An 11,038-nucleotide genomic window follows, 5' to 3' on the forward strand; every position below is an offset into this window, starting at 1 on the left:
CATTTACTCATGAATCAAACCTTCTTTCATGAAGCCAGTGCTGGTCACATGGCAGAAGTGGTGCCCAGAAGTGAGGTGTGAGTAAATTGACTAGGTTGAGTTAGGGAGTGCACTATAGAAATACGGAATTTGTGACATTTTTAGGATCGTGGAAGTACCAGGCAGTTTTTGGAGAGAAGGGATGTTAAAAAATTTAAAAAATGGGAAATTCAACTTCTATTGTTAAAGACATGTATTTGACTATTTTAGAGACAATAATTAATCAGAAGGAAAAGCAAGTTAAAAAGACTCAGTTGCTATAATTCTTAAAGGTTGTAGGTGAATTTTGCCCTTGGTTTTGTGACCAAGATTCACCAAATTTACATACATGGGACAAATTAGGAAGGAAATTACATAAAATTTGCCTTTCTAATAAATTACCTGGAGGGGCTGGGGATGTGGCTCAAGCGGTAGCACGCTTGCCTGGCATGCGTGCGGCCCGGGTTCGATCCTCAGCACCACATACGAACAAAGATGTTTGTCTGCCGAAAACTAAAACAATAAATATTTTAAAAAAATAAATAAAATAAATTACCTGGAAACTTTGAAAGTATACAAAAGGTTTGGCCTGCATTAGAGACCTGTCTTTTTGATTATATGGGTCATAGTCAGTGGCCCCCTGAAGATCTATTGAAAGGTATTCAGAGAGCCATTAAGTCTATTCAAATGGAAAAATTGCCTGAGGCTAAGAAAACTCCTTTCATCTAAGCCAGCTAAAAACTAAGACAAATTATATTCAAACAAAAATCCTCAGGGCAAAACCGAAAGTAAAAAACTTAGCCTTGCCTGAACTAAACCAGAGTAATCCTGAGGAAGACCATAGAGAGGAGGCCTCCGGGAGGATAGAAGGTCCTTCTCCCAGAGAGGAAAATCCGGAAGAGATTCATAGAAAGAAAGTCCTGCTCCTCCACATGGGGTACAAGCCCAGATTCAACATGGCGACAGGGGAGAATCTACAGAGGAATTGCAGTCTGAGGGAGAGGAATCGGATAATGAAATCCAGGATTTACCAGGGAATTTCAACAGGCTGTGCTTATCAGCACCTGCCCCGGCCATTGTCTGTTAAAAGGACGAATTTTAACAGATACTCTGAGCTGGCAATGACTTTTCTTACTCCATTCCAGTGGGGAATTAGGAAGGCACAGGAAGCTGGGGAAGATACTAGAGAATTTCAACTCTTCCCAGTTTTTGAACAGGTTAATGATCAAGACCAGCATGTTCGTGTCCACGTGGTAATTCCTTTTAAAACTATTAAAGAGTTAAAAGCCTGCGAGGTCTACTGTCCAAATTCACCATTTGTGCAGAGCTTGCTTGAGACTATTTGCTCTCAACCGCTCCCTCCTCAACTTTCCACCGCCAGGGCTTGCTTGAGTGGGGGGGATTTTCTACTTTGGAGGTCATACTGGACAGACTTTTGTTCCAAGCAAGCAGAAAGGAATCAGACAAGATCTCCAAACACCCATGGACATGTTTTTATCAACAGGTGAATTTATTGATTTGGAAAGGCAGCTAAATTATAATATATTTCTGTGTACGATCAGATTACAACCTGTGCAAAGTGTGCCTGGAGACAGATTGCCTCCAGGGACCAATCTAACTTAGTTCTGACTAAAGTTAAACAAGGTGCCAATGAGCTTTATTCTGATTTTGTAGCGTGACTCTATAAACTGCAAACTGTTCCATTGGCAATCCAGGTGCTTGTGAGTTTATTGTTAAGCAATTGGCATTTGAAAATGCAAATAAATATTGTCAGGATGTTCTCAGACCCCATAGAAAAAAGGGCCCAGTTTCAGAATTTATTCGCTTGTGTTCTGATATTGATCCAGCCCATTTACAAACAATTACGCTCTCCGTGACTTTAAAACAAACTCTGCAGCCCCAAGAATTAGTACACAGACCCCTCAGGAGATGCTTTCATTGTGGGGAGAGCGGTCATTACTCGTAATGCTCATAATTTTAAGCTCAGTGCTCCCTCTGCTGTTGGTTGCAGATATTACAGGGTTGAAGACCACGTGGCGGACCAAGATGGCGCTGATCAGCCCGCCTTCTTGCCCTCACTTCCGCCTGGTAGGAAGACAAAAAACTTCCAGTCGGCCATCCCCAGGCCGAAAAACCAGGGGAACCAGGAGGAAGGTCACGCAATTTAACATCATCACCGCATGGGAGCCGCCATTTTTACTGGAGCGAATTTCACAGTTTCTTTACGACCCTCAATGACAATTGAATTAAATCCGGAATTAGCTCCTATAAGAGATAACTTTCCTGATGCATATATTATTCAATTTATGGATGATATATTATTGGCTCATGCTAATCCAGAAGTACTTTCGGAAATTTTTACTCAGAGGCTTCACTTACAGCAATGGGTTTGTGCATTGCTCCTCAAAAGATACAAAAGATGCCTCTCTTTCAATATTTAGGTCAGATAATTCAAGGACATACAATCCTTCCTCAAAATCTACAGATAAAAGTTAAGGAATTACATACCCTTAATGATTTTCAAAAATTATTAGGAGATATTAATTGGCTGAGGCCATCCTTAAAACTGACTACTTTTGATTTAAGTCCTTTATTTCAGATATATTCAGATTTCAGAGATCCTTCTCCAACCTCTCCACATGAGCTGACAATAGCGGCTAGAACAGCTTTTTAAAAGGTTGAAAGTGCAATTAAAAATACACAGCTTACTAGAATTAATCCTAAAGAACTAGTGAATTTATTAATAGTTTTAACTGTGCATACCCCAACAGGAGCAATATGGCAAAGATTGGGAATTATTGAGTAGATTCATTTAGCCCACTCTCCCCAAAAGACATTAATTCCTTTTCATGACTCTATTGCTCAATTAGTAATTAAAGGTAGAATGAGAGTTTTACAATTAATTGGATCTGAACCTGATATTATAATTATTCCATTTTCTGTTCATCAAAATAATTGGCTTTTTCAAGCTTCTAGTTTATGGCAAATAGCTTTTGCTGATTTTCCTGGTCAGATAGAAAGTCATTACCCTCGTGATAAAATTATTCAATTTGCATCAATAACACCACTTATTTTTCCAATGATTGTACGTGCCGAGCCCATAGATGGAGCCCTATTGGTGTTCACTGATGGTTCAAGCTCAGATAAAGCAGGTTTTTATAGCCATGTTCACACATAGGTAATACAAACCTCACATACTCTGCCAAAGAGCAGAGCTACAAGCTCTCATTTGTGCCTTAAATTACTTTACAAATGAGCCTATTAATATTTATTCTGACAGCTTATATGCAGTCGGAGTTACCAAAAATATTGAAACTTCAGTTATTGGATATACCTCATCATAAGAGCTATTTAAATTATTTCATAATCTACAAAAGGCGATGCAAATACGAAAATACCCATGTTTCATAGGACACATATGAGCTCACACTAATCTTCCAGGACCTTTAACTTCAGGTAATGACAAAATTGATAAATTAGTAGCTGTTTGTCAACAGATGTCTCCATATAATTGTGCACAAGCTTCACATTCCTTACATCATCAAAATGCTTCTAGCTTATGTAAAAAAATTAATATTACCAGACAACAAGCTCATCAAATTGTAAATCACTGCCCTAAGTGTGTTATACACACTCCATCTCTGCTATCGGGTAAATACCCATGGATTAAAACCAAATCAAATATGGCAAATGGATGTAACTCATATTCCTCAATTTGGTAAACAGTGTTATGTACATGTAATAGTTGATACACATTCCAGATTTATTTTTGCCACAGCATGTACAAAAGAAAATACTCAACATGTAATTTCTCATTGCCAAGCAGCCTTTGCTGTGTTAGGATGCCCTTTACAGATTAAAACAGATAATGCACCAGCTTATGTAAGCTCTTCTTTTCAACAGTTTTGCCAAGAGTTTCAAATTGACCATAAAACAGAAATTCCTTATAATCCCCAAGGTCAAGCCATTGTGGAACGAGCTCATCTATCTATTAAGCTGCAGTTACAAAAATTAAAAGAGGGGAATAGGTTTATGACTCCCCAAAATAGCCTCAACCATGCCTTATTTGTTTTAAATTTTTAAAATTGTGACGTAGAAGGTCACACTGCAGCTGAGAGACAAATGTCTTCCGCAGCAACAGGCCCTTTAGGTAGAGTTTTGTGGAAAGACTTACAGACTGGTCAATGGAAAGGCCCAGATGCAGTGATTATGTGGGGCAGAGGTCATGCTTGTATTTTTCCAGAAGGGGCTTTTCGTCCTATCTGGGTGCCTGAATGCGCAATCAGACATGGAAGAGATAGAACCGAGATTCAAGCAACTGAAAATCGACCCAGAGAAGCCTCCACTCAAAAGGAAGAGATATCAAAGAAGGATGAAGAGGAACCCACATGTCCCAGCTGAAAAGCTGATCTCATGGGAAGACGTGAAGAAGCTGACAACACACGCTTTGCGAATAATTTGACTCCTAGGAAGGAATAAGACCCCATTGATGATGGTAGCTACAGTGATTGTCCTGGAGGGCTGTCAGGTAAAAGGGAGTCAAGCAGACACTTACTGGACATATTTCCCAGATCCACCCCTGGTACATCCAGCTGTGTGGACTGGAGAATCTATTCCAGTGTTTACTAATGACTCATTCATGATGGAAGGATTTACAGATACTCCTATTACTCCCAGTCATGTGACTAGATTTAATTATTCTGGCTACAGTGACCAATTACCTTTGTGTTGGTCTCACAATAAACATGCTGGCTGTCTGAGTATCATTTGAGGAAAAGACAGCGGTTGGGAGACCTAGACTGACTAATTATTCTATTTATGGAGACTTAAAACCTTATACTAGATCAGTGATTAAAATGGGACTTTCCCATAACAAACCAGTCATTTCTGCAAAACCTCCACAAATACCTCACTGTCCAAATAGTTCTACGATTGAGATTGGCACCTTTCCTAGATGGATAGATTGTGTAAATACCCTTCCAGTACAACATAAGGTGTCTAAAGATAGTGGGTATATTTTAGACTGGTCTCCAAAAATTGATAAAGACAATTATTAAAAAATTCTGCTATGACACCTGCAGGATTTGTTAGTAAAATTTTGACTTACAGTGAGGGAGGTATTCAAAAAGATGTTTGGCGCTTAATTCCTGCCTCAGAATTCTTACATTTTACAGACAAACCTTTACCAAAATTTGTTGGCAAGAGCTGTAAGGAGGGATCTTGCTATGGCTTATGAGCCTGTGTCCGATCTCCTTACGTTTTGATTATTGGAAATGTAAAAGTTAAATGGATAGATGACAGGTATGTTGTAACATGTAACAGATGTAACCTAACCAATTGTATTACTAGGTATAATAGAGGAAAAGGAGTGCTGATACTTCATCAGCCCTCTTTTGTTTTATTGCCTGCTAATATTTCAGAGCCATGGTATGCTGATGCTGGTTTCCAAGTCTTACAGCAAATTCATACCCACCTAGTGATACCTAGACGTGCCATTGGAATTATAATTGTGGGAGTTATGGCCTTGGTTTCTTTCATTGCATCCACTGTCACAGCCTCAATAACTTTGTCTCAAGATATTCAACATGCAAAATTTATTTATTTTTAATTTTTTAAAAATATTTATTTTTTAGTTGTAGTTGGACCAATACCTTTATTTTATTTTATTTATTTTTTTAATGTGGTGCTGAGGATTGAACCCAGGGCCTTGCACATGCTAGGCGAGCACTATACAGCTGAGCCACAGCCCAGCCCTGTAAAATTTCTTAATAATTTAGCCCAAAATACTTCCAAGGCTCTGTGCAATCAAGTAAATATTGATGAGAGGATTGAGACTAAGTTAAACACCTTAGAGGCGACTGTTATAAATATAGGTAATGAACTTTCAGCTTTAAAGTTTAAAGAAAGGCTTAAATGCCACACAAGTTATAAATATGTGTGTGTTATAGCTGCCAAGTACAATGCTTCTCTCTGGGGTTGGGAGAAGGTTAAGAACCATTTGTTGGGTATTTGGCAAAATAATAATAATAGCTTGAATCTTTTGGAACTCCATCATCATATCCAAGATATTCAAAATAATAGAGCTGATTTTTTGGATCCTTCTTCTTTGGCTAATCAAATATTGAAGAAATTAAATGGATTTAACCCTGGAAATATTCTTAAACACTCGGCCTGGTACATTATTGGATTGTTCTCTTTGCTGTTAATTTTTTGTGTGTGTTGTAATTATAGGATGGCGAGTCTTCAGAGCGAGAGTGCAGAGGCTCGAGAGAGTAAATCATTGCCTGCTTTTTAACAGAAAAAAGGGGGAATATGTGGGAGGCCATCCTCGCACGTGATTTGAGTTACCTCTTTGGCTGGGTGAGAGGTCCTTAGACACAGCTGTGTTAGAGCTTTCCCCACCCTTTTCCACGTCCAAGGGCTTGTCTGTGTAGAGGCGTGCCTGGCCACTGCCCTGAAGACCCAATTGTCGCCCCTGACCTTGGGATGCTGCCCCCCTTAACCTTCATTGGATGGGATTTTCCCTTGAATTTTTTGTTCCCCAATAAAAGCCCACTCCCTGGCGTGTTCTCCCTCTTTCGATAGCCTCTTCTGTAAACCTCGCCACCGCATTAGGTGGCTGGAGGCGGGAGCTAGGAGAAGCTGTCCTGGAGTGGTATTAAAGGTAATAAGAGTCTTGTCTCTTTAATTTAAAACTCCCTAGCATTTACTCATGAATCAAACCTTCTTTCATGAAGCCAGCACTGGTCGCGTGGCAGACACCTAAATTAATGTATTTTTCTGATCAGTCTTATCTAACTGTAGAGATTTTTACACTCTTTGTTCAGAGACCAGTTTTTCAACAGTTGACTCTCAAATATATTAGAAAATTTCTTCTTACAAAATCCTAAGGAGAGGGGCTGGAGTTGTGGCTCAGTGGTTGAGTGCTCATCTAGCATGAGCAAAGTCCTGGGTTCGATCCTCAGCATCACATAAAAATAAGATAGCGGTATTGTGTCCAACTACAACTAAAATATTTAAAAAAAAATTCCTAAGGAGGACATACACATGATGATGTTGGGATTAAGTCTGGTAGTCATCAAGGATATATAGCTGGATACCTGAACCTTTTTTTTTTTAATATTTATTTTTTAGGTGTAGATGGACACACTACAATGCCTTTATTTTTATGTGGTACTGAGGATCGAACCCAGGTCCCGCCCATGCTAGGCAAGCGCTCTACCGCTGAGCCACAATCCCAGCACCTCTGAACCTTTGATTTCAGTGTCCATACCAAGGGGTATGGACAGCTCTGCAGTATCTATCAGACTTTACACCTGACAGTTCCACTGTACAGACCTACCATATATTTAAGTCATAATGTAAAAGTCTGACAGGCTCTATTTTAATTTTTTTTAAGAGAGAGAAGTTTTTTAATATTTATTTTTTAGTTTTTTGGTGGACACAACATCTTTATTTTATTTTTATGTAGTGCTGAGGTGCCTCAGTCTGGCTGGGCACAAATCACGAGCCACTCAAGCAGGAACAAACTTTATTTCCGAACTCCCCCGAATGCCACCCACGTGGTCCTTCCAGCGACCACACACCAACCGGAACTCCCCAACCAGAACTCCCTCCACCGGAACTCCACCAACCAACGCGAATCTTCAGGAATCCCCACGAGAGCTCAACCGGAACTCAACAGAAACTCTGAGAGAACTCAAAAATCATCATCTTAATGGCTTGCTGGTGTCACCTCTCAACCACTACTTCTGGCAAAATGCCAGGGGCCATTCCAAATCGGCTGTGGCTCTCAACACTGAGGATCAAACCCAGCGCCCCACACATGCCAGGCAAGCGAGTTACCACTTGAGCCACATCCCCAGCCCTCTATTTTAATTTTTTTTTAAAATATTTATTTATTTTTTTAGTTATCGGCAGACACAACATCTTTGTTGGTTATGTGGTGCTGAGGATCGAACCCGGGCCGCACGCATGCCAGACGAGCGCGCTACCACTTGAGCCACATCCCCAGCCCTCTATTTTAATTTTTAATGGGTTAAATCTAACAGAGGCTTTAATAAACATCTGTAACATTGCCTCCTATCTATGGAGCTCCACTTAACAAAGAGTTATAAAACAGACTTATGTATGAGTGCACACCTGTGTATTGTATTGTTTCTACATACCTGCTTGTGTCCATATATTATGTTTGTGGTATCAAAATCGACATATAAATAAATGAGCACTCATAAATTAAATTTCAAGTGTATTGGCTCCAAGTACCTTTTAATTCATGTGGCTTAAAAAAGAAGTTAAATTAAGTAAACAGATTAAAATTATTAACTCACAAATTTTCCTAGGTGGTCAGACAATAAAGTATTGGTTTCTATATAATGTCTAAAATGAGCTGGGGTGGCCAAGGCCCCCTGACTCAGCTCCACATGGCAACATGGATCAGATGGCCAGCTCCATGAAGCAGGTGCCCAACCTGCTGCCCAAGGTGCTGAGCTGGAGCAGGGTCAGCATGTCCTGCTGGGGGTGGCAGAGCACAAGAGCTTCTAGGGGACTCAGACAGTCAGTATCAGTAAGGCCATTAATACCACAGGAAGTGGCTGTAAAGGGAAAACAGGCCAAAATATCATCCTGGGCACCCACAATGAGAAAGGAGCTTAAACCTGGTCTGTGATCAGTCTGCTGCCCCTCTACAGAAACGCCATGCTCTGCTGGAAGTTTGGCCATGTGTTCCACAATGGAACACTTCTCCATGATGGACACCCCAGTGTCTCGAAGGACTCTCTAAGATAAAATGAATTGAGTAACATGAGCAGGATGTGGGTGCCACCAGAGCAAGGGGTATGGACAGCTCTGCAGTATCTACCTCAAACTGCTGAGAATGAGATGGAGTACCATGTCAAGAACCCCTGGTTCCCATAAACCTTCAGATGAACAACCAACATCTGAATAAGCCTGGAGAAAGTGACATCAACAACTTTTTCCAGCTAACAGTGGAGATGTTTTGCTATCTGGAGTGTGAACTGAACCTCTTCCAAACTGTGTTCAACTCCCTGGATGGATCCCCACAGGGCAGTGCTGCCTCACCCTGAGGATCTGCATCTATCCCTCCCTCCCACTCTGCCCTTCTGAGTGCTACTTTCATCTTTGCCTGTTACTCCTGTGTGCCCTGCTTAATTCTTTGCTCAGGACACCAAGGACCTGGAACCCCACTGGATGCCCCGTAGATGACAGAAGGCTCATAGGCACACCCACCTGGTACACTCATGCAAGGCCCTCAGGTGTCAGGCCACAGACAGGAACTAGATGGGTGCCAGGGCCCAGAGGAGGAGGGGGCCTCGTTGCCTAAATGGGGACAGTTGCAGTTTGGGAAAATGAGAAAGTTCTGGAGACAGACATTGAGGATGGCTGCACCACACTGCACATACTTAACACCACCAAACCACACTTAGGAAGAGTTAAGATGGTAAGTTTTATGTTACATATATTTTACCATAATTAAAAAGTTCCTCTGACTGTGGAAACTGGACCCCAGCGGCTGGTCACAAGCAGACAACAAGGAGGACCAGCAGCTAGGGGCCTGGGGAGGAGACCTGGTGGACTCTATGGTGGAGCTGGTAGGACATCTGAAGGACCATAGCAAGTTTTAGTGGAGCATCCCAAGGATGCAGCTGCCCTTTGAGGGGTGAATACTGTGGGCAGGCTACTTTGCATGATCTTGAGGGGCAACAGTGGTGGATGCACACCCACTAAGCTGTTCTCCAGTGCAGGTGTCCAGAGACCAGTGGACATGAACCTGAGGTGGGGACAGAGGCCCTGGCTGCTCACTGCATGACCTTCACAGCCAACCTAATAAGGTCACAGAGGGTGGGATAGGTGGAGAAGAGGCCCAGGGTCCAGCTTTGGGGAAAAGTCATGAAAAGGTGGGGGTAAAGGGATGGCCCAGAGGCAGGCCAGTATGTGAGGGCAGGGAGAGGACAGAGGCGACCAGAGTGGGCTCCAGAGAGAAAGGAGAACATGGACAGTGTAGAGAGGCGCTGCGGGCAAGGGCGCGGGAAGGCTTGTGTGGCCTGGTAGGCAGGAAACCGCAGCCTGCTTGCGGAATTGCACAGCAAGGCGCAGGAGGGCCGCTGGGGCCTTGGAGGTCAGGGGCCAGCAGGGACAAGGAGCGTGTGTGGTGCCCAGGACCCTGCAGCCCCAGGGCGGTAGACGTGCATCTTCGCGCCGGTGTCCAGCGTGTGTGCGGAGCTGGCATGTTGGCTGGATCCTGGGAGGAAACAGGCCCCGAGGTGCAGACCTCAGGGCGGAAAAAGTGGGAAGGGTGCACTATCAAGCCCAGGAAGGATGCCAGCTTTGGGGATCCCCTCCCCACTACCCAGCCTGCTTGGACCAGGCGACAACGCTGCTGGCAAGGCACCGCCGCCTGAGGTCTAGCCCGAGCCTTGCTTCTGGGGGAGGCCAGGACCTGGCTGGGGACACGGTGACAGGGGTAGATCACAAGTCCAAGGCACCGTGCGGCCGACCGGTTGAGAAAGGCCTCTGCCACGAGGCTCTCGGGACACCCCTGGCCTGTCACCTGCGTGGACTCACAAGTGCGCGCTTGCTGGCAGACGCCAAGGCGTCCGGGAAACCGAGTTCCCCCGCCCCGCGCGGGCCCTGCCTGCGTTTCCGGAAAGCCGGGTGCGGCGTCCCCACCAAGCACCGCTAGGTCCAGGGGCACCAGGCCTCCAGCATCCTCGCGCAGGGTGAGGACACCCGCGTCTGGCCGGCCATCTGACCGCAGGGGATGCAGGGGTCGCGACTCCGTGGGGGTCGAGGCCGACAGGGCGGGGGACGCAGTGACCGCTCCGCGTCGGGGCACCCTCCAGGGGAAGGGCTCTGCTGTCCGCCGGGCCCGGCGACCGAGGTCGCACTCATCGGCGCCACGCCGGCCGCTAGCAGCGCCAGGTTGAGTCCCGCAATCCGCGCGTTCAAGGGGGGACGGCACCGAGAGGCCAAGCGACCACCCGGGTGGCACAGCGGGGAG

This window comes from Marmota marmota, unplaced genomic scaffold, assembly GCF_001458135.2.
Source record: "Marmota marmota marmota unplaced genomic scaffold, marMar, whole genome shotgun sequence".
NCBI lineage: Eukaryota > Metazoa > Chordata > Mammalia > Rodentia > Sciuridae > Marmota > Marmota marmota.